This window comes from Malaclemys terrapin, chromosome 14 (assembly GCF_027887155.1).
Source record: "Malaclemys terrapin pileata isolate rMalTer1 chromosome 14, rMalTer1.hap1, whole genome shotgun sequence".
NCBI classification, from domain to species: domain Eukaryota; kingdom Metazoa; phylum Chordata; order Testudines; family Emydidae; genus Malaclemys; species Malaclemys terrapin.
Window position 1 is genome coordinate 8,672,160 of NC_071518.1, and position 20,854 is coordinate 8,693,013.

At 42.8% G+C, this 20,854-nt stretch overlaps 1 long non-coding RNA gene across 2 annotated transcripts in view; it reads left to right on the top strand.

Moving 5' to 3' along the window:
• LOC128848835 (uncharacterized) overlaps positions 1–7,222 on the top strand; it is a 32,903-nt gene extending 25,681 nt beyond the window's left edge. For both annotated transcript variants that reach the window (XR_008447110.1, XR_008447111.1), the window contains exon 3: positions 56–7,222. This is a non-coding gene — a long non-coding RNA (uncharacterized LOC128848835). The remainder of the gene's footprint in view (positions 1–55) is intronic.
• The last annotated feature ends 13,632 nt before the right edge of the window (positions 7,223–20,854 follow it).

The window sequence follows — 20,854 nt, forward strand, 5'->3', positions numbered from 1 at the left end:
CACATTTTTTTGCATTATGCTAAAATGTTTTTGTTTTTGTTTTGTTTTGTTTAAGGTACCAAATGACAGGGATCATGAAAGCCAGAAAACTGGCAGCAAAGAGTCCCCAACTCAGAGGAAGAAAATGTAGTTGCTGTGTGTACTGCCCTCCTAATGACCTCAACCTCTGACAGGAATCAGTGAGGGAGAAAGATATTTCAGTGCCCAAGCAGGCTCAGACAGCAAGGTCACAGATTGCAATGTAACAGAATATCAGGGATACATGAGCCCAGGATTTCCCATCGTTTCAAAGGCTTGTCAGCACCAAGAGTAAGTAAAGACCGTGCCAGCTGTTTATGGATGAAGGATGCTTTATTTTCAAGGGGGAAATGCAACCCACCCTGAAATTTTCCCTTTTGTGTTCTGAACTTTATAATGGATTCTTCATACATCTTGGATTAAATTCACTTCGTTCTAATTTTGGGTAAGAATATACACAGCAACAACCTGACTTCTTTTTTTTAAAAACGAACTATCCACATGTGAATTACGCTTCTTTTCAAACCAGGTTTTTTTTAAATCACTTCACATTTTTGTTTTACAAAAATCAGTGGGAGTTTCACTGTATAATCTTCAGAGGGCTGTAATTCGAGGTCCATTTTAGATCCAGGAACTGTTCGGTGTTACGGCAAAGGAAGGGTTTATAAATGATAATGCATAGACAGCAATTGTAGTTCGGAGCAGAGGGCACCAGTATCATATTGTTTAGGCAAGGGCTATAAGGTGGCTGTGATGGGTTATGTGGCCCCTTAGGAAGCCACCTGATGTGCTGACATACCACTGAGTATCACTGCTCCAGGCCAATGGGGGCTGCGGGCAGGGCCGACGAGAGGGGGGGGAAAGCCGGTACAAATGACCAGGGCCCAGCGGTCCGGAAGGGGGCCCGGGGCCCGACTATGTTGCATATGTTTTTGTCTTTCTCGGTAGTATCATTATTTTTTGCCGGTCTGCCTTTGCTGGGGGGACCGAATTTTTTTTTTTCACCGGGGCCCGAACCCGTTCTCGGCGGCCCTGGCTGTGGGAAGTGGGGTGGGCCTAGGGATGTACTGGCCGCCGCTTCCTGCAGCCCCCATTGGCCTGGAGCAGTGAACTGTGGCCAGTGGGAGCCGCGATCGGCCGAACCTACAGACGCGGCAGGTAAACAAACCGGCCCGGCCCGCCAGGGGCTTTCCCTGAACAAGCAGCAGACCGGCTTTGAGAACCACTGCTCTAACACACACACAGGCACAGCCACACGCAGCTGCAGATCAGCTCTGGGAAGACTCAGCTTAAGGAACTTGCTCCAGCACTCTGGTGCTCACTCCTTTTAAGGGGTGCAAACCCAAAGGTTTTATGAAATTCGCCCCCTCCCTCAATGTGGAGAGAGGTGTGCACACTTCTTGCCCCCCAGTTAGAAATTACAGAAACTGGGTTTAATAATAAACAAAACAAATGTTAACTATAAGAGGCAGATTTTAAGTGGTAAAAGGGGTAAGAAACAGAACAAAGCAGATTACTGACCAAATGAAATCAAACACTCAAACTAAGCTAGTTTCACTAAAGAAATTGGTTACAAATAGTATTTCTCACTTTAGATGTTGTTGCAGGCAGGTTGCAAAGTTTCTGTAGTTCAGAGTTCCAGTTATATTCCTTTTCAGTCTGGACCCCTGTCTCAGTCTGGACTCCCCCTTTGCCTTCCCTTCAGGTGGCTTTTGCAGTCTTTCTTCTTGGGCAGACAGCCATGGAGAGGAGGAGTCCAGTTTGCCTTCCTCCTCACCCTCAAATAGGATTTACATAAGGAGGGAATCCTTCGTTTCCCAAACTTGCCCCCCTTTCCTTCCAGTGGAAAGTTACAAGAAGTCCCAGGTAATGTTTTAGTATCAGGTGACAAGACCACCTGACTCTGTAGGATCACAGCGTCCATGAGTCAGTGGCAGTATGGAGCATCCACAGGAAGGCCAACCTTTTCACAGTCCATTGTCCTCACTGATGGGCCATCCGCCCTGTCTGGCTTTTCCATTGTTATACCTGAAGTGATAGCAGTGGGCGTCACCCAAAGTAGCATAGTGGAACTATAGATACATGTCAATATTCCTAACTTCAGATACAGAAATGACACAGGCATACAAATTGCATAATCGCATTCGGTAAATCATAACCTTTCCAATGAGATCTCACATGAGCGATCTTGCATAAAGTATATCTCAGTTATATCACATTCCTATCATAAGCATCTTTTCATAAAGAATATGGAATGACGTCACAGTGACATCCTTTTAAAGCCTGAACAGTAAATGCTAAATCTAGCCTTGGTGTCAGCACAAATCCATTAATTTCCATAGAGCTGCACTGCCTTATACCATGATGCAGTGTCATATCTTTGCAAAAATATGTGTATTATGGGAACATTATACCTGCCTTTGAAGCATCTGTGACTGGGTCACTGTTGGAGGCTGGATATTAGATTAGGTGGACCATTGGTCTGTTTCACTACAACAGTTAGAATCACTCATGGAGGATATCATGCAGGCTTTCTTATAGCTACATGAGATGAAACTCATTGTTAAAGCTAATATAAAATCTGTTTATTCCAAGACCATCAATGCCATTAGAGTCCTTTATCTTTATAGTGCTTATAGACTTTGGAGATTTTGATCAACGAAGACCCACATGGATTTAATTTCCCCAGATCACACATTCCACAAATAAAACCGGACAGATTTCTTTTTAAATTCATTTTAGATTCCTCCTTTCTTGTTCAAATCTAACTTTTCTGGCAAGCTGAAAAGATTAAAAAGACTAGTTCATCTTTTAGAAGAAATGTTATACTATAATACCCCATGGTCAAGAAACTAAGCACTGTTATGCATTATAGACTTTTATTAGCAGCTGCAGTGATTCCCTCAAATAAAAAAAAAAATTCAGAGCCAGCAGGACCTGAGCTTCTCATGAGAAACCGTAAATAACAAACCACTGTTTGTTTTGAGGATATAAAGTTTAGTTAGAAAGCAGTTTCAAGTTTCCAAACAATTATAAACAGAAAGAAAGAAAGAAAGGTTTAAAGTCTCCTCTTAAACAATTTTTTCTCCTTTAAAATATTTTATCTTATGATATTGCATTTAATAGATAAACAATTTCACATCAAGACTGGCATATTTCAGTTGAACTGGATGGATATTCACAGCCGATGGAAATACCATTCAGAGTGTACTGTTCTGTGTTACCATATTATTCTCATGATGGCATTTTAAATTGAGAATGACACTCCAATATGACATGCAGGAGGTAGTTTGTGAAATATAACTTTGCAGAGACACACCTATTTTATTGTAGAAATTTATCAATCTTTCTTAATCTCAGTATCAGGGGGTAGCCGTGTTAGTCTGTATCCACAAAAACAACAAGGAGTCCAGTGGCACCTTAAAGACTAACAGATTTATTTGGGCATAAGCTTTTGTGGGTAAAAAACCTCACTTCTTCAGATGCATGGAGTGAAAGTTACAGATCTGTAACTTTCACTCCATGCATCTTAATCTTAGGAGTCAGAACTTCTATTGGAATTGTCCTTTGCAAACAAGAAAGCTTTTGGGAAACACACAGAGTCTTACAAGTTCTTTTTCTTAGTATGAGCAAGTTTCCAGGCTTGGAAGAAAATGCTGTGCTGGAGTTGGTTTTCTGTGGCAGATTTTTTGTGGGAGCTGCAGTAATCATCAACGAAGTTTGCTCTCTGCCTTAATCTCTGCAGCCGGTGTCAATTCTTGCAGCAGAGTTGCTCCCTGGGAAGGGGGATCAGTGTTTAGGATGAGATCTCTGAAAGAGGGGTTTGCTGGCATGCTTGTTGTGAATAGAGCTGGTCGGGGAATTATTTGACAACGTGTTTTCAACGGAAAATGCTGATTTGTCAAAAACACATTCCTCTGAAAAGTTTTATCAGTTTCGATGGGAAAGTTTCTCAAGTCCAGAATGGAATTTCTGGTCAAAGCCAGAAAAGGGCAGAAAGATAACCCTACTCCAAATAGCCAATTGGTTAGGGCACTCTCTTGCAATGTGGGAGACCCTGATTCAAATCCCTCTTCTCAGAGGGTCTTGAACCTGGGTCTGTGAGGTGAGTTTTCTAACTACTGGGCTGTTCTGGGGTGAGTCTCTCTCTGATTTTTCATGAAAAACTTCAAAAGGTCCATTCTATATTATTGTTCAGCTCTCTTCTCCCTCCCTCCCATACTTCATTGTTGGAATCCTTTCAGAGATTACACCCAATGCTGATTTCAGCAGGAAATGTAGAGATGTCATAGGGAGTTTTAGGAGGAACCCTTCTGAAGTGCATTATTTCAACTTTAACTCACTACCTCGTGCTCAGCTAAACTGCCCATTTTGTTCTCTATTGTGACCCTTGTAATAAGCTTCAATTAGGAACAACAGACATTGCCCAGAAACCAGGCATAAATTATGTAATACTGAGCACCAAAGCAAACTGAGTAGACTAAACAAAACATATGCCCTGCCACTGTGCATGATTAGCCATGGCTAGATTTGCTGGAAGGTATGTGATGTGGGTCCGGCATGCAGTTTGCGTGTTAAATGCTTGGTGGACTTGCAATGAAACACGAACAGACACAAAGCAAATACCCCTGCTTAGTGCAAGTGCCGGCTCTATCTTAAAGGGAAATTGGGGCAGTGCTCTGAAACTGGCTTGCTCAATGGAAAACAGCTGCATCCTCTCCCCCGCCCCCCAGTTACAATAATTTCCTCACATCGAGCCTTGCTAGACATTGTTATTATCGGAGTTGTTTGATGACAACAGGTACCATAGAAAGCATTTATTTGTTCAAAGCAACAGGGGATATGAAAGCAAGTTGCCACCCTGCACGGAGATGATACAATGAATTATTCCTGCTGGTGTCTGAATACGCTCAAAGTGGTTTCATTTTAGGGGAAGATGATACATAATAAAGTACATTTTACAGAACTGTTTTCATCTTCTTTGTTCTGTGCTTTTTACAGGACAATCTACATTTAACACTTAGAATGCTACAATTTCCAGATTGCCAGCCAGAAAGAGATTTATGTCTGCAACTTCCAGAAGACTAAATTACAGTAAATTGCTTTAACTAATACGCAGGCTTTACGGGTGGTTTGTCTTGACACCTTTCCAAGATCTCACATCAGGAATAACTAAGGGATTCCGTCTCGGATTTCTTTCTATTTTCTCTGACTTGCTCTTTTTGGGCTCAGTCCTGCAAGGTTCTGAGAGCTCTGGCCTCAATCCAACAAGGCGCATAAGCACGTGGTTACTTTAAGAACATGAATAGTCCCACTGACTTTACTGGATTGGGGACAGAATGCTCAGCATTTTACAGGATAGAGCCCATTATTTTTATTTGTATAGTGGCAACATAAGAACATAAGAACGGCCATACTGGGTCAGAACAAAGGTCCATGTAGCCCAGTATCCTGTCTGCTGACAGTGGCCAATGCCAGGTCTTTCAGAGGGAATGAACAGAACAGGTCATCATCAAGGGATCCATCCCCTCTTGCCCATTTCTAGCTTCTGGCAAACAGAGGCTAGGGACACCATCCCTTCCCATACTGGCTAATAGCCATTGATGGACCTATCCTCTATGAATTTATCTAGTTTTTTTTAAGCCTGTTATCGTCTTGGCCTTCACAACATCCTCTGACAAAGAGTTCCACAGACTGACTGTGCGTTGTGTGAAGGAATACTTCCTTTTCTTTGTTGTAAACCTGCTGCCTATTAATTTCATTTGGTGACTACTAGTTCTTGTGTTAAGAGAAGGAGTAAATAATGCAAAAGTGTGCTGGTTACTTCACAGGTAAAAATAAAAATGAGTTCTGCCACCAAAGAGTTTATAGTCTAGAGCAGTGGTTTTCAAACTTTTGTATTGGTGACCCCTTTCACACAGCAAGCCTATGAGTGTGATCCGTCCCCCATAAAGTGAAAACACATTTTTAATATTTATTTTATATTGTTTTATTTTACATGTATTATAAATGCTGTAGGCAAAACGGGCTTTGGGGGTGGAGGCTGACAGCTCGGGACCCCCCATGGAATAACCTCATGGCTCCCTGAGTGATCACGACCCCCAGTTTGAGAACCCCCGCTCTAGAGCTTTGATTCGACAAACGCCTCTACAGACTATACGTAACTTCATGCCTATGAGCAGCTGCATTGCCATCACCGGGCCTAATTAATGGAGCAAAGTTAAGCATGTGCACCGGTGTTTTCAAGATTGGCCCCTAAGGTGTACAGGAGGCCGTTACAGGTGCCAGTATCTGCTAGAGATGAAGGAAATTTACAAGAGGGACATGGAACTTGATAGTGTCAAGAAGCACTCTTTGGAAAACAGCAAACCCAGCCCTGCCCACCTGCCTGAGTTCCTCTTTCACTGTTGGTTTCTTCATTTCAAGAGGGCTGGAGGAGGAAAAGCCTTAACTCTTGTAGGATAAGTATAAAATTAAAGAATTAAAGTTAGCTTAAGTTTTTGGTTAAGGATAAAGATATGTGTTGAAAAGAAGGCCCCAATCAGCAAGTAAAAGAGGTCGTGAGAATAATAAGTAGTATTACTTGTAGTGTGGGAAGGATGTATGGTTTCAAAAGTAACTAATAAAATAAAGAGATGCAGTAAGAAGACAAAGAAAAACTGTCTTAAAAGAAACAAGCCCAAACCTTCCCACTGTTCTTCTGGTAAGCAAAGAGTGGGGAAGAAGATAAGAAAGGAAATGCCTTGGGAAGAAAAGAGACACTAAATTTTATCTGAATTAAGCCTGGAAATAAGGGTGAATGGTCTCAAATTGGTTTTTAGCTGGAGTCAGTAATTGGCAATGACATCACTTGTTTGTTAAAGGGTATAAAAAATAAACTCTTAAAGGGTTCATTGCTAATACCTGCCTGACCACGTTGGAGCCAACCAATATGGGACCGAGCATGGGTTTAGCCCATTTGTAAGTATATTGATCAAATGTGTTATAAATGTTTTGTGACTGTTTGGATCTATTAAATTGCTTATTAGTTAGGCTTTTTTGGAACGTTTAGAGAAACTGCATAAAGTACCCTGTGGCCTTTGGATTTAATAAAGGAATTTATGGCTAAATTGGTGTTTGGTGATTTCCCATATTAATAATTTCAAATATTATTATTAATTCCAACAGCTCTGTTTAGAATTTCCTCACTGACAAAATAAATGAAATAAAAAGAATTGGAAACAGCCTGGATTTCACATGACCTTTGACTTTTGTTGCCAATGAAATCAACCGTAAAAAAAAGAAAAGAAAATCATGCTGACATTATAACTAGAAACTGCTCTATATTGAGAGGTAGGTATAGAAAATTTCCGAGATGGAGAACAAAAGGAGTTCCCTACTATAGGGAAGTGCGAGGATAGATGCAATGACCTCCACCATGGGTTTTTAGCAGGGACCTTCAGCACAAGTCTTTGCTGTTTGAGGTAAAGGCCTAACTTCACTAGCTGGTAGTAATAGTAGATTCTTAGCCTTTTAGTGGACTAGCACTAGCTAATAGAGAGGGACCCAAATGCACTTATCCACTAAGCCACACATTGTACAAACCCGGGAAGCATGAGATGAAAAGTTCTAGTCTTATCTTTTCCATCTCTTCTTTGGTTCAGAAGTTCAGCAGTATAACCTATATCCACACAAGGTTCTCACGGCAATTTCAGAGCTGATGCTCACTAAGAGAACATCTAAAACTGCAATTAAAAACCTGCAGCTGGCCCAAGCCAGCTGACTTGGGCTCAGGCCAAGGGGCTGTTTAACAGCAGTGTAGACTTTTCGGCTCGGGCTAGTGCCCAGGCTCTAGGATCCTGCGGGGAAGGAGGGTCCCAGAGCTTGGGCTGCGGCCTGAGCCCCTACACGGCACTTGCCCTACTTGGCAATTAATCAGCCCCTTAGCCTGAGCCCGGCAAGACTGAGTCAGCTGGCATGGGCCAGCCATGAGTGTCTAATAGCAGTGCAGACAGACCTGAACAGGACCAGGACCTGAGTCTACAAGATGACTATGTGAACTCGAGTATCAGAGGGGTAGCTGTGTTAGTCTGAATCTGTAAAAAGCAACAGAGGGTCCTGTGGCACCTTTAAGACTAACAGAAGTATTGGGAGCATAAGCTTTCGTGGGTAAGAACCTCACTTCTTCTTGCATCTGAAGAAGTGAGGTTCTTACCCACGAAAGCTTATGCTCCCAATACTTCTGTTAGTCTTAAAGGTGCCACAGGACCCTCTGTTGCTTTTTATGTGAACTCGCTGCATGATCGCTATGGAGGTTAACATTTCTCTTTCCTCTTATCTTCCTATCTCGCTATCAAATCCCAGATCATGTGGTGAGTTATTATTTTCCAACCCAACTCCCAAATATTGTGTAGCTGAAACATTCCTGTTACTGGAGACGCCTTAGTCTTCAATGTCAGCAATATCTTTATCAGAATCTAGAAAGGCTACGGCCAACTTATTTTATGATTTAATTTAAGGGGTTTTCTCCCCCCCTTTAGGAAGGCACTTATTTAGGAAAGAATTCTGTTGACATGAGAGACTTTTTATTGCTCAAGTTAAAAAATGTCATAGATTTAATTAGTTTTACATTTCCATAGCAGGAAATGGGAGACCATTAAAATTACTGTATTAAAAATAACCATCAATGACTGTTCCTTCGCACATGATTTTAATTGTGTTCATCTGCCTTTTTCTTTTATTGTTCTCACCATACATATTCTAAAGGGCTTCAAAATGAAATGACTTGACCAATTAAAAGAGTAGAGGTTCACCAGCCCAGCTGGCCACAAATAAGAGCTTGTGATTATAAATAGAAATATGGGATGGAGGGTTTACTCCTTTGATTCGGTGCAGCACAATTAGCAGAGACAGAAAAAAGGACAGGAGAGAAAAGAAAGCAACTCTTCAAAGGGCTGTGAGTTAAGAACAGCTGAACATTCCATGAATTCTTCAAGCTCAACCATTCCAGCCTCAGAAATGCAGGGAGCTGTTATGTGGCGCATGAGTCATAGGATTCAAAGAGAGCAGAATAATGGGATTCATATTGTTCTCTTTACCAGAGACTAGGATGACCAGACAGCAAGTGTGAAAAATCAGGACGGGGGTGGGGGGTAATAGGAGCCTATATAAGGAAAAGACCCAAAAATCTTGTCCCTATAAAATCGGGACATCTGGTCACTCTACCAGAGACCTTCTTGAGAGACAGTGTCCCTCTTCCGGACATTGACCTTCCACTGACAGAGTAAGAATGAATTTTCACTCCTTTCAGCAACAGAAATAGCATGAGTAACCAAGTCCACTGCTAAATTTTGGTGGCCAGGGAACTGCACCTCCTTCTGACCATGTCAGTCTGCTGCATTACGGTAGATCATTGTATCTAGGAATGAAAACGACGGTCTTAAAAGATGCCCGATATGGTCCACAATGTGTCTGCACATCTCAGCAACACAGCCCACCAAGAGCATGTCACTAGCTCATTACACAGCCTCCTCACAGAATACCAGGTCAGATTCAAAGTCTCCGTCCGAATCTTCAAAGCCCTCAGTGGAACTACTGAACTGTCAGTCACAAGGATGAAATTCATGAGAGCCAGCATTCTGAACCAGCATTGGGGAACTCACAAAATAAGCACGGATCTTGGTGCTTTCAGAAGAAAATGTAAAGTTCGCTCTTTCTTTCCCATGACAACAGCAAAGAAAGATGGTAGTAGAAAGAGTTTTGGTAGACAGGGGAGAAAGAAGAGTATTTTAATGATTGTCAGTTTAAAGCAATGCACTCTAGTGGATAACACGTATAACACATCAGTCATTTCACTTGAGTTCTGTGTTCAAACACCTTTGGCACTTTAGGTAGTGAATATATTTAAAACAAGGAATACATGTTGAACAATTTCACTAAAATGGACACGTACTTTAATTGATGCTGCACATACAAACCGATCATTCTGCCTGGAACCGTAGCGTTGAGCTAACAATTATCGTTCTGCATGCAATGATTTTTGCAAGTATGCTTTTCCCCAAGAGCATCCGCCCGATGATAGGCTTTGGATTTGATTGTAGCTCCCTCTCCTGGAAGCCATGCCACATGTCAAATAAAGACTTGTGAGATCTAAGAGAGAGGTGAAAAGTTTAGAAATACCATTTAGCCTATAAAATGGAGTCTGACTGATTGTCCAGTTTGGATTAACTGACTGGGAAAGGATATTAGTCTGAACTTGAACTGGAAAAGGAATGTAGCCTGTTTGCTGTCTAAGTTTCCAGTGAACAAATGCAAAGCATTTCCAAACAGTCAATGGCATTGAGAAACAAATGTGAGCTTTAGTATCCCAGGCATTACTCAAAGGGGGAAGACAAATATTTGGGTACTTCTGTAGCATCACAGGTTAGAGCTGAACTAAAGAGATGCACACGAGGGGGGTAGGTGATTAAAAAAACTTGTCTGTGTTTTTATATCCTGTGGCTCTTTGTGCTCAATTTCGGCTCACAGCTCAACTTTGGTCTGTTCCTGCTTCCTCGGAAATCAGTAGGACGGAGAATTGCCAATGGGTTCAGTGGGATCAAGAGTAGGCCCTTTCAGCAATGATCCCGAGGTATAAATTCACATCCTGAACACATTTAGAACCCAGGGAACAACATGCCTCTCTCTTCTCTTTCTCTCCTCTCTCCGACGTTGTCATTAAAGAAAGAAAACACACAGGACTGTTTTGAAACTTTAAAATGATTCCCTAATGAATGCAGATCATGAACTGGATTTTGGATTTCCATAACTGTCTGTGGGACTGATTCCAATCTCATTTACATTGGTTCATCTCCATTCTCTTTAGTGGCGCTACCCCCAACTTACATAAGAGTCATGAGATAAGGATCTGCACTGAGATCTGTCTGTATATCACAGGTTGGCATTCCTTTATTAGTGCAAGATATAAGACAGCTGGCTGAAGTTTTTATCTTTTGCCTGTTCCATAAACATACTGCAGATTTTTCAGTCTGTAATGACAGCCTTGGCAATTACTTAATTAAGTAATAAAGGAAATAGAGATGTTGTGGAGGGAAACATATGCTTGTTACATATTTTGAATGAGAGTGTTTTGGTTTTGGTCTCTTTCTTCAAGTGGCAGCTATTCTAAGGTCACATACAACCAGGGTTCTTTGACTTTGCAACTTGGGTTATTCATTTCCTGCAGTTTTAATAGAGTCAGGATTTAAATACCTAGGTGCATTTCATGTGAATCTCTCCGTGCAGGGCTATCAAAGTGAGACGACATGAACATTTTACCAAGAGTTATAACTCCGCACATTGGACTCTGAAAGCGGATGATTATACCACAATTGTGAGAGTAAAATCACAATACCTTGGTATTCCATATACAGCTGGGCTTGAATCCCAGGTCTGAGTAAACTCTGAACTTGGAAGAGTTCAAATGTGGTAATGGATTGAACCAAAATCCCAAGCCAAACACATTCAAATTGGGAAGTGTGTATCAGGATCTGAACGCTACACCCCAAGCTTGCATCTAGCTACATGTTTATCTTCTACTGGTGCCTTCCATAGCAAACGTTCTCATTTCACAAATCAACTACATTCTTTCTTCGCAGTAAAAGCTGAAGCCATATGGAATGTTCACAGCAAATCCCTAAACCCAATGAAATTCACCTCCTTTGTGGTTTTTGTTACAAACTCATAAACAGGCCTGGTTTTAAAAAGACACTCACTATAGGTTTGTGGAGAAGACTAATTCTGAGCAAGCCAGTTGGTTCATGGTTTCATGTAAAACCACGGGGAACTTGCCATTTTGAGATTAAACTAACTTTTTGACTGAGTTTTGATTTCAATTTAGGGTGTTTTTAATCTCATATGTAGTTGCAAGAATCCTGGAGAAGCAAACCACTACATTTTGCTCTGCAGTAGACTAGCTTTCTGGTCTAGTCGTCCGAGTAATAAACTGGAAGCCAGGAACTCCAGATTTCTAATGTTCAAGTTTCAGAGTAGCAGCCGTGTTATTCTGTATCCGCAGACTAATAAATTTGTTAGTCTCTAAGGTGCCACAAGTACTCCTGTTCTAATCTTCAAGGGCTTCTTTGCTTTCCTATATGATAGCAGCTTATATTTTATAATGCAAACTTTCCCCTACCTTAAATTGTAGTTGACATTCTCCATTGCTTCAGTCATATCAAGTAAGGTGAAAGATAAATTACACCTACATAAATGTATGATACTCTGTTAATCTCCTCAATGATAATAGACCAAAAGGCATTCTAATGACTTTAACGTAAAAGCCTTTCAGAAAAATAGATGACATGCATTCCATTTATTTGTAATGCTGCGGTTAGTGTCATCTTCAAATGTCATGACATCTTCTAAGTCAGGGGTGGCCAACCTGTGGCTCCGGAGCCACGTGTGGCTCTTCAGAAGTTAATAAGCGGCTCCTTGTATAGGCACCGACCCCTCCCCTGCTGCTTTACACTAGAAAATTAGCTTCACCCGGCTATGTCGCTCAGGGGTGTAAAAATCCACCCCACCCCCAGAGTGATGTAGTTAAACCAATATAAACCAATGGAAGAATTCTTACATTGATGTAGCTACTGCCTCTGTCAATGTAGTTAGTGTCTATACTAAAGTACTACAGTTGAGCAGCTGCAGCTGTGTGGCTGTCACATTTCAAGTATAGACAAGCCCTCAGATTAACTTTCCTGAGGCCTGGACTACACTACCTGCTTAGGTCGATGTCAGCTGCCTTGCGCTCACCTCGCTGTGGAAGTGTCTCCACTTAAATTTGGCTCCCGCCGATGTAAGTGCCTCTCTAATACCACCTCCCCAAGCAGCGTAGAGTCACAGATGTAGTTAGGTCATCTGTGACCTAACATCACTGCCACATCACTGTAGACACTGAGTTGTTTACGTGGACTGTTACTGGTTCCAGGAGCTCTCCCACAATGCCCCACACTGACAATACAATCATAGAAGATTAGGGTTGGAAGAGACGCCAGGAGGTCATCTAGTCTAACCTTCTGCTCAAGGCAGGACCAACCCCAACTAAATCATCCCAGCCAGGTCTTTGTCAAACCTCTAAGGATAGAGATTCCACCTCCCTAGGTAACCCATTCCAGTGCTTCACCACCCTCCTAGTGAAATAGTTTTTCCTAGTATCCAACCTGGACCTCCCCCACTGCAACTTGAGACCATTGCTCCTTGTTCCGTCATCTGCCACCACTGAGAACAGCTGAGCTACATCCTCTTTGGAATCCCACTTCAGGAAGTTGAAGGCTGCTAGCCAATCCCCCTTCACTCATCCTTCTGCCGACTAAAAATAATCCCAGTTCCTTCAGCCTCTCCTTGTAAATCATGTGTCCCATCCCCCTGATCATTTCCGTTGCCCTCCACTGGACTCTCTCCAATTTGTCCACAACCTTTCTGTAGTGGGGGGCCCAAAACTGGACACACTACTCCAGATGTGGCCTCACCAGTGCTGAATACAGGGGAATAATCACTTCTCTCGATCTGCTGGCAATGCTCCTACTAATGCAGCCCAATATGCTGTTAGCTTTCTTGGCAACAAGGGCACATTGATGACTCATATCCAACTTCTTGTCCACTGTAATCCCCAGGTCCTTTTCTGCAGAACTGCTGCTTAGCCAGTCGGTCCCCAGCCTGTAGTAATGCATGGGATTCTTACATCCTAAGTGCAGGACTCTGCACTTATCCTTGTTGACCGTCATCCGATTTCTTTTGGCCCAATCCTTCGATTTGTCTAGGTCACTCTGCCCTATCCCTACCCTATAGCGTATTTACCTCTTCCCCCAGCTTAGTGTCATCCACCAACTTGCTGAGGGTGAAATCCATCCCATCATCCAGATCATTAATGAAGATGTTGAACAAAACTGGCCCCAGGACCGACCCCTGGGGCACTCTGCTTGATACTGGCTGCCAACTAAACATTGAGCCATTGATCACTACCTGTTGAGCCCGACAATCTAGCCAGCTTTCTATCCATCTTATAGTCCAATTGATACGAGCGCTCCTGGTGAGACACGCACCGCCGACACAAGGAGCCAAGTGTGCACTGCACACACATAAGTGATTTAATAACTGCAGTGGCTGTAGGTTGATGTAAGTTAGGTTGCCATCATTGTGTAGTGTAGACATGGCCTGAGTGTCCCCACGTAGACAAGCCCTCAGACTAAAAAAATTCAGTTCTCAGGTTACTAAACTTTTGTGACAACAAGAGAGACCAAGGCACCACCAAGGCCTGAAAACCCTGCAATGGAGGGGAAGGGAATAGGTGAGATATGCCCAGGTGATCCTAGCAGGCAACCCACGACCTATGCTGCAGAGAAAAGCAGAGACCCCAAGGGCCCTCCCAGTCTGACATAGAGGAAAATTCCTTCCCAACCCCAAATCTGGCCATCAGTTTGACTCTGAGCATGTGAACAAGACACAGCAGCCAGGCGTCTAAGAAAGTAGATTCTGCACTGCCTCAGAGCACTGGTCCAGCCTGCCCCATGTCCCATCTCCTGCCAGGGCCAATCTCTGATGCTTCACAGGAAGGTAACAAGATACAACCAATTGTGCATCAGGCAAAAATATTCCTTCCTGTCCATTGCAGATGCCTGGCTGAAGCCCAGAAGCATGAGATTTGATTACAGTCATTGTTTTAATGCAGAGTGGCGAGTGTTGTGAACACGTGGAGGGCAATGCAGGCCATCCTATTTCCTTATTGATGTTGTATCCCAAAACTCCAACCACTCAAACTAATCTGCCCCAGATTTTCCCTTTACATGTCTTCCTCCATCCATGAAGTGAGACCACCAAATATCCCGAGAGCCTGTCCACTCCAAAGACAACATGAGAACAGTTGATGGCTCCAAGCCAAAAAATGCCTAGAACAACAACAAAATGCATCTCTACTGTGGTGAAGACCCAAGTAGAATCTTTTTTGCTTCCCAATGTACCAAACTGAATTGAACCCTTAAAGACAAAACAGAAAGCTGTCCGATTAAAAAGCACAGCTGGGAGAGAAAAATAAACACAGCTCCAAATCTATTGCTACACATTCCTGTAGTGAGTGCAAATTTAGAGTCCAGGAGCCAAATCTGCTGTATCTGGTATCTGTCATATTAGCCTAAAATCCCATGTGAACCCCCTAATAATTCTGCCTCTGATAATAACAGGCTATAGTTCTGGGGGCGGTCATGCCTACTGATACCTCAATTTTAAAGCAAGATCTTTACAGCTCAGTGCAGAGAGAAACCAAAGGAACTTGAAAGTCTGACTCTTTAGCCATCTACTGTTCCTGCAGAACTAAACAATGATTTGTAGATACTGCCCTCATGCCGTCTTCTAACTGAACTACACTAGAGCAGGGAAAAGGGGGAAAATCACACCATGATGAAAGTCGCAGCAAAACCCTGCTGCCATTGTAAATACACCAATCTGTAAGTATTTGCACGTTAAAAACTTAGAAAGACACGGTGGGTGAGGTAATATCTTTTATTAGACCAAGTTCTGTTGGTGAAAGAGACAAGCTTACAGAGAACGTATACATGCAAATGCATGCTATTTGTGGAGTAGCAGCAGCTACAGGATGTCATAAATCTTAGAGCTGTTCACCTAGTAATAGTGCGGCTAGAGTAACGCCCCCTTGTGGACTTTACTGGTATCCTGACGTGGCCATGGGTCCCCCTGGGGGTTGGGAGGGGAGGAAGTCTCTGTTTCCTGTGTCCACTGCGCACTCCTACAGTCTTAACTCCTTTGTGGGGGGGGGGCTGGAGGGGCTTATCCCCAATATCTTCTCAAGCAAAATGTAAAGTTAACTCACTACTGGGTCATCCCCAGTATCTTCTTACTTGAGCGTCGTTCTGGGGCTAAGTGCTTCTCCCCAGTGGATGCCCCTGCTATCAGGCCTGATTCTCCATTAGCAAAGCTCCCTTTATGCAAAGAGGCAGAGCTCCATCCCGCTGCCTTGCCAGTCAGCCTGGAACTGAGCCACGTTCTTTCCTTTATTCCCCCTCCAGGCTTGGCACTGGCTGCAGGTATGGTGGGGCAGAGCTAGATGGGCCCATGGGCTCTTGTTCATCCTTTCTTAGCTGGTCTCGGGCCTCTCCACTCCATCACATAGTCCCTCAGTGACTGGGGGAGAATTGAGATGTTGACTGGACCCTGCAGAGATGCTATAAAAAGTATGGTATAAATGGAAACTGGTCACTTTGCATGTGCAGTAGCCACTGTTCCATAACAAAAGGGCAATTTTCAAAAAACAGAAAGTGATTAGGTCACATATTATTGACTAATTCCACCCCCACAAAGTCCATTAATCATAATTCTTACCTCTTTGTTTCTTCTGGCCAGCAGAAACACATCATCGACGCTGGCAATGATTGATACTCTTGTAATGTCCTTCTGATGATAGCGCCACTATTTGGAACCTTTGCTTATTGACCAGGAATATCAGCCGAATTAAAGCAACAGATGTACTGGGCTCCCCTTCCTTGGTCAGGTCTTTGATTTCAGTGGGAGAAGGATCAAGTCCTGTATCAGGGCCTGTTTGAACTTTTGGAACTGGTCACTTTTAAAACTGCCTGGGATCTCCATTTGGCAGAAAATATACGGTAGAAGACTCACAAAGAGAACAATCACCAGCCACGGTAACACAATGTCACAGCTATCTGTTGTTCTAAGTATGGGGGAAATGGTGGAAACCTCATTCCTCACTATAGCTGTTGGAATTGCTGACTTTTCAACGGTGACTACTGGGAATGGCCTTTTGAGCCAGAGGAGACTGCATATACTCCAGGTGCAATGGGAGAGCAACCTCCAGAGAGAAGGTTGGGCCAGCACACAAGGACTTCTCTTCCTTCCTCTCCCAACCTAAAAATCTCAGCTGTAGAGATTGGCGTGGCAGAGCTGCTATGGGAATAGAGATCATAACTCTTCATCTCCTACTATACTCCACCCCAGTGGGATGCAAGTGGGAGCCAGAAAGGCCCCCGTATTTAAAAGTGTGCTCACCTGACTTGCAGACACACAATTCCCAGAAACAACGAGGAGTCCTTGCGGCACCTTAGAGACTAACAAATTTAGCCCACAAAAGCTTATGCCCAAATAAATTTGTTAGTCTCTAAGGTGCCACAAGGACTCCTCGTTGTTTTTGCTGATACAGACTAACACAGCTACCACTTTGAAACAATTCCCAGAGTACACACAGATCAATGCACTCAAATCTTATCTTCTTAGATTGCCTAGTCTTTCTAGATACAAAAAGGCTGGATGTGGACAGAGGATTCAGCTTTAACTGTGTACATCCTTGTGTCTCTTTGGGTACGTCTATACTTACCTCTGGGTTCGGCGGTAAGCAATCAATCTTCTGGGATCGATTTATCACATCTTGTCTAGACGTGATAAATCAATCCCGGAAGTGCTCGCCGTCAACGCCGGTACTCCTGCTCTGCGAGAGGAGAACGCGGAGTCAACAGGGGAGCCTGCCTGCCGCGTGTGGACCCATGGTAAGTACCTTGTAGTTCGAACTAAGGTACTTTGACTTCAGCTACGTTATTCACGTAGCTGAAGTTGCATATCTTAGTTCGAACTGGGGGGTTAGTGTGGACCAGCCCCTAGATTTATCATCACAAACCTGGTAGCATCTAAACTCCCTTTTAGGTGGATGTCATTCCACATTACGTTCTCGGTCTGCTTTATAAACTTGCCTAATGACATCACAAGCAGAAATGGGATTTTATTTTGTCACCGATCCACAAACATTCACAGCAATTTCTGCCGCATCGTTTAGATTGCTCATTCAACATGTGTTATCCCTAAAGATCACCTACTTCAACTTCTATCATGGAGACATCCCTACAGATGTTAATTCTTATCAGATTTTGCTGGCTGATGTATGCCAGTCCAGGTGTATCAAATCGCCTAATCTAGTGCCTTTCACCTCAAGGTTATTTTAAGTAAATGTGGCCTGACTGGGCTGCCATTGCAACCAATAGCAAAACTACTATTTGCTCTAATTGTGTGGAATCAGGCCCATTGAGATGTTGGTCTCAAAATCCCGCTGTGAGGTGGGTAAGTATTAATATCCCAATAGGGAAAATAAGCTAGGGAGGTGAAGCGGCTTGTCCAAAGTCACACAGCAATTCAGTGACAAAGCTGGTAGGAAAACCCAGATCTCCTTCTTCAGCCTGGTCCTGCTCATTAACTCTTAGGCCATGCAACTTCCATGATTTAGGCATGTGAAATCATGATCATCCAAACAACCTCTCCCATCCTAGGTTTCCTACATCGAGTAGTTATTAAAATGACCAGTGCCAGATATTCAGCCATAATCTATCACTCATATGAGCACAAATTCCTGTGCATCCATTTGCTGCTTCAGAGCCAGTATTTGCACAGCTCATATCTACAAACAGATGCCTGTCCTACATTTGCACATGAGACCTCAAAGGCTGGTTTGTAGCCAACTGAAAGTCTGTCTCAGATTTTGGTACCCAACTGAATCCAGTTGGGGCTTGATAGTTTGATTCTTCCCCACCCATATTTTATATTCTGAGGTTTAATTTCTAGCTGTCACTGCTTGATATTGCACAATCTATCTTGTTTACTGGCATGTACAGTGATAAACAGCAGTATAGCAACTGCTGTGCAATAAAATACTATGGACAAAGTGTAAAATTTTCAAAAGGAACTTTGGGCCAGATTTTCAAAGGTATTTGGGCACCTACAGATAGGTGCCAACTGAGATTTATAACAGGTTACGTGCCTAACTCCCATTGACTTTAAATGAGAGTTAGGTGCCCATCCTGCTTAGGCACTGCTGAAAATCCCACTAGGCACGTATCTGTCTGCATCTTTAGGCAGCAAAATACTTTTGTAAATCTGATGCTAAGTCATTTAGGAATCCCATTGAAAGTCAGGCACTTCTGAAAATTTGACCCAAAGTATAGGGAGACATAGAGGAATTGTGATAAGTTTTCTATTAAAGTTTGTTCATTTTTATGCCAAACTCTGTTACCTTTATTGTTCCCTCTTCGTTCCAAGCTACCTACATCCAGTCTGTCCGTTTCATGCACCTGTTGCATCCTGTTTGTCATTTAGATTGTGAGCTCTCTGTCTTTGTTACATGCCTGGGCAGCACCAAGCACCATGAGGCCTTCCAGGCGCTACCATAATGCAAATAATAAATAATATAATGATCATGAGACTCCAAAACACAGCAAGTGAAATTCTGGCCCACTGAGCCAGGATTTCATCCAGCATTTCTGTCACACTTGATTTAATTAATTGTTGATAATGGGACTCTCTTAAAATTCCTCAGTTCTGGCGAAAGAGAAATGTGATTAAAGTTTACAGTTATAATTCACAAATTGGATTGACAGATTTATTTTTTTCTATGCATTTTTTCCTTGCCAGGAATCTGCCACAGATACAGCAGGTCAATAGGGAAGAACAGAAGAAAGCCGTAGTGATGAGACTATCGAGAGAAACGGTTGCAGTGTGTTGAAACTGAGGCCTGATTTAAAGTTCTCATTTCAGATTAGATGAAAGTCAAATTACTTCACATATGGTACTTTACATAAGATTACAAATTAACCACAAGCTTTCCAAGATGAGAAATAAATCAGGAGGAAATTAGTCAAAGGGTAAACACTTCTTTCCTTTCATTCAGACTAATTTTTGAACACAGACACATTCCCTGCAGTGTCCGCAGCTGAATCGACTACAACGGTGCACAAGGAAAATTAATGCGCCTGAAGATATCAGATCTGAAAGCATTAGGAATGGAGACTCTCTGGCCACATTGCAAGTGCAGTGAAGTGATGATGTAAGCTTGACTATCCCACTGTTACATCTTAGCCATGGATGAGCTGAGCTGTAGTGGAGAGACTACTTCAGTCACTGTGCCCATTTAATTATGATTTTCTTTACTGCCAGAGTTTTTTCTTGTGAGAGGTCCCAACCCCTAGGAATTGCCTGGAGATCAGCAATTCATTTCGCCTAGGGCACTGAACTGTTGATTAGATGATAATGACTTTTAGTCATTACTGGTCTAGGTTTGAATGTAACATCTAGAGGTGGCCGCGGTTCTGGGTTTGACGTACAAACAAGCTCAGGACTGTGAACATTCATAGACCTGGGAAGATGTTTGCAGTTCCAGTAGACCTCTCAAACTCACTGTGACTTGAGATTCCGAGTTCTAGGAAAACTTCTCACCCTACCCTAAGCCTAGCCTTTTCCTTAGAGCTTTTCCACATTTCCACATTTGTGCAGGCACTGTTTGTTGCCATTCCCCACTCTTCTCTCTATATCTCAAAAGGCTATAGAACCAACACCACAGGTCCCCGTGATCTCTGCTACCTTGCTGACTGCTGCTACCTGCTTCCGATGCTTTCTAACATCATGAGATGACTCCAAATCTGCCTTTTCCGCTCCTCCCACTTTGAAAAATAAACCATTCAGCTGAGAGCAAAGCAACCCAAAAGGAGAACGCACATTTTACACTATTGACTCAAATGTCAGATCTTGTAGCACATTTCTTTTACACATGTATCATGCAGCGGATCTCTTGAGGGAATCTTTATTTGCACATAATAGCGCACATTCTAAGTGCAATTGCCAGACCCTTCAAGAAATCTACTAGGTTTCTCCTAGCACAAGGACCAGCTCTATGGGTACCAATTATTCATTCTTTGCTCAGCGGCATCTGAATGCAGCTACACATACTAAGTATGCTGGCAGGCAATGCTGCTATTTGAAGGGGGGGATATAAGACTATTCCATTTAGTAGTATTTTGTGTTTCACAGCACCTACAAGTGTGCT